This window comes from Carlito syrichta, unplaced genomic scaffold (assembly GCF_000164805.1).
Source record: "Carlito syrichta isolate Samal-C Ts95f unplaced genomic scaffold, Tarsius_syrichta-2.0.1 Scaffold316461, whole genome shotgun sequence".
Classification (NCBI taxonomy): Eukaryota; Metazoa; Chordata; class Mammalia; order Primates; family Tarsiidae; genus Carlito; species Carlito syrichta.
Window position 1 is genome coordinate 85585 of NW_007260557.1, and position 4054 is coordinate 89638.

A 4054-nucleotide genomic window follows, 5' to 3' on the forward strand; every position below is an offset into this window, starting at 1 on the left:
ACCCAGGCCTGTCATCACTGGGTCCCCAGGGGGGACACAGCAGGGTACTCGCCAGTAGTGCTACCACAAAATCCTCTGTCTCCTCCCCAAATTGCCGAAGTCCCACTTGTTGAAGGGTTGCTTCTGACTTCACCTCTAATACTGGATTTGAATCCTGTTCCTACAAAAAGCATGCACTTCCTGGAACCTCGGAATGTAACCTTATTTAGAAATGGAGTTGGCTCGCAGCCCATGCTCACTGCTCTCCTGGGGCCGGCAGGAGGCCGCCCCCTGCTGTCGGCCACCACCCAGGCCGTGCCGACGCCCAATTAGCACCCCGAGGTCTTCTGCAGCCAGATCTTCATAAACATTGGGTGGCATGACACCGTCAGCAAGAAAACATTCCCCAGGGTCAGTCCATCAACAGGCGAGGTCATCTGTCAGGTAGCTGAAGGGGACAAGGAAGCCGTGGATAGGGCGGTGAAGTATGCCTGGGCCATCTTCCAACTAGGCTCGCCTTAGCGTCCTATGGATGCTGAACCACTTGGCCCATCTGATCGAGTGGGATCGGATCTACCTAGCGGCCCTGGAGATGCCGGACAAAGGCAAACCCTAGCAGATTTGGACATGGTCCTCTAGTGTCTTAGATACTGTGCTGGCTGGACTGATAAGTACCACGGGAAAACCATTCCCATCAATGGGGACTTTTCGTCTACACCTGCCATGAACCCGTGGGGTGTGCGGGCAGATCATCCCGTGGAATTTCCTGCTCCCGATGCAAGCGTGAAAACTGGGCCCAGCCTTTGCAACAGGAAACGTGGCTGTGATGAAGGTGGCTGAGCAAACGCCCCTCACCGCCCCCTACCTGGCCAGCCTGATCAAAGAGGACGGCTTTCCCCCTGGAGTGGTCAATATTGTTCCTAGATTTGGCCCCATGGCTGGGGCTGCCATTGCCTCCCACGAGGATGTGGACAAAGTGGTGTTGGCAGGCTCCACAGAGATGGGCCACATAATCCAGGTTGCTGATGAGCAGCAACCTCAAGAAAGTGACCCTGGAACTGGCAGGAAAGAGCCCCGACATCATCATGTCAGATGCAGATATGGACTGGGAGGTTGAACAGGTCCATTTCGTCCTGTTCTTAAACCAGGGCCAGTGCTGTTGTGTGGCTCTGGGACCTTCGTCCATGAGGATGTCTACAAGAAGTTTGTTGAGCGGAGTGGCTCCCTGGCCAAGTCTTGGTGGTCGGGAACCCCTTGGACGGCAAGACGCAGCAGGGGCCACAGGTGGATGAGACTCAGTTTAAGAAGATCCTTGGCGGCTGGGCTCGGTGGCTCAGCCTGTCATCCCGCGCCTTTCGGAGGCTGAGGTGAGTGAATTGCCTGAGCCCGCGGGTTCGAGACCCACCTGGGCAACCTCATCTCTACAATAAATCAAAAAATAAGCCAGGAATGGTAGCGCACGCCTGTAGTTCCAGCTACTTAGAAGGCCGAGGTGGAAGGATCGCTGGAGCCCAGCAGGTCGAGGCTGTGGTGGCCGGGAGCGGCCACTGCACTTTAGTTTGGGCTACAGAGTGAGACTCCAACTCAAAAAAAAAAAAAAGAAAGAAAGAAGATCCTTGGTGGCTGGACTCGGTGGCTCAGCCTGTCATCCCAGGACTTTGAGAGGCTGAGGTCAGCGAATTGCCTGAGCCCACAGGTTCGAGACCAGCACGGGCAACTTGGGGAGACCTCATCTCTACAATTAAAAAAAAAAAAAGTTGACCAGATGTGGTAGTGCACGCCTGTATTTCTAGCTACTTGGAAGACTGAGGCATAGGGATCGCTGGAGTCCAGCAGGTCGATGCTGGAGTGGCCGTGAGCATGCCACTGCACTCCAGCCTGGGCGACAGAGTGAGACTCTAACTCAAAAAAAAAAAAAAAAAAAAATCCTTGGCTACTTCAACTCTGGGAAGCAGGAAGGGGCAAAGTTGCCAGGGGGGTGGGGGGAGCACTGCCGACCACCATGGCTACTCCATCCAGCCCATAGTGCTCGGAGACAAGTAAGATGGCATGACCATCGCCAAGGAGGAGGTCTTCGGATCTTTGATGCAGCTCTTGAAGTTTAAGACCATCGAGGAAGTTGTTAGGAGAGCCAACAATTCCAAGTAGGGGCTGACTACAGCTGTCTTCACAAAAGATCTGGAAAAGGCCCAAGCGCTCCAGGCTGGCACCATGTGCGTTAACTGCTATGATGTGTTTGGTGCCTAGTCACTGTTTGGCAGCTACAAGATGTTAGAGAGCTGTGGGGAACTGGGAGAATATGGTCTATAGGCATACACCAAAGTGAAAACCGTCATGAAGTTCCTCAGAAGAACGCATAACCCTGCTGACTTCTTTCTGTATCCAGTGACGAAAGTTCGACAACATCAAGAGAGATAGCCCTTTGCACACTGAAGGTCGCAAAAGAGACGAAATCTCTTGGGTCAAGAAAGTCCCGGAATTTGAATTGATAAACAGGGTGTGTTGGTGAGGTGAACAGTATGTGGAGAACCTTTTTAACTGCAGCAACATGGCTAGCTTTCAGGGTGATTTTTTTTTTTTGAGTTGGTGTCTCACTCTGACATCCAGGCTGGAGTGTAGTGGCTCACAGACACCCCAGCAGCGACCCGCTGGACTCTGGCAATCCTTCTGCCTCAGCCTTCCAAGTAGCTGTAACTATAGGTGCACGCTACCATGCCTGGCTAATTTTTGATGTATTGTAGAGACGAGGTCTCGCCAAGTTGCCCGGGCTGGTCTCATACCCGTGGGCTCAGGCAATCCACTGGCCTCAGTCTCCCAAAGTTCTGGGATGACAGGCTGAGCCACCGATCCCAGCCAGGGTGATTTTTTAAAAATGCATTCAGCTGTCTTTGCTTGTCTCTGATACACTTCCTATAACTTACCTCTGTGGGGAAAGAAAAAGTCAGTGTTTACAATCATGTTAGCTTTACAGCAACTGTTAGTGCCTTGCTTTGTATTCTGGACTAAAATTCATTAAAAATGGGCTACTTTTTTAAAAAAAGAAAGAAATAGGGTCTTTGCAGATGTCATTAACTAAGTTAAGATGAGTTCATACTAGAATAGGGTATGCGTTACTCCAGTGTGACCGGCATTCTTCTAAGAAGAGGAGAAGGGACACAGATATACAGGGAGAAAGCCAAGTGACAATCAAGGATGAGACTTAAGTGATGCATCTACAAGCCAAGAAATTCCAAGAATGGGCAGAAGCTGGAAGAGGCAGGGAAGAGTCTTCCCTGGAGTTTTCAAAGGGAGCAGGGCCTTGCTGACACCTTGATTTCAGATTTCTAGTTGTCAGTACTGCGAGAGAATGTCTGTTGTTTTAACCATGCAGTGAGCAGTACTTAGTTATGGCATCCCTAGAACACTAACATAAACCCCAGGCCCCGGCCTCCCTTCCCACTCTCAGCTGGACAAACCAGAACAATCCCTCTGTCAGTCTGGACTTTGGCAAAGCAAAAACCAGGAGGGGGCTTGTTTTCTCAGACCAGGTCACTGCTCTTCCAGCCTGCTGCTCAGTGCCTGAGGCAGGGCACATGAAACTCTGGGTCCCTATGAGCCTGGGCAGTATCTACATAAACTATCCATGTGGAATTCATGCAATATTTGTAAAGTTGAAGGAGGAAAACGATAGTCTTGAATAAGTCTGTAGGTTTGAATTTTTCAACCCCAGATATATTTGGACCCACATATCTAGTGTTGTCCCCCACTCATGAAAAGCTTGGAATCAGAAAAAAAAGCACAAATAACTTGCTTCAGCTATTTACTTTTTATTTTATTTTATTTTATTTGAGCTGGAATCTCACTTTTGTTACCCAGGCTGGAGTGCAGTGGTATTCTCACGGCTATGGCAGCTTTGACCTGCTGGGTTCTGGCGATCCTTCAGCCTCAGTCTTCCAAGTAGCTGGAATTACAGACACACACCACCATGCCTGGCTATTTTTTGTGATTTATTGTAGAGAAGAGGTCTCACCAAGAAGCCTAGGCTGGCCTCAAAGCCCCGGCCTCAGGCAATCCTCTCGCCTCGGCCTCCCAAAAT

The 4054-nt window shown here is 50.4% G+C and overlaps 1 pseudogene; it reads left to right on the top strand.

Moving 5' to 3' along the window:
* The first annotated feature begins 231 nt into the window (after positions 1 to 231).
* LOC103277014 lies at positions 232 to 2397 on the top strand (annotated as a pseudogene).
* Positions 2398 to 4054: the final 1657 nt, after the last annotated feature.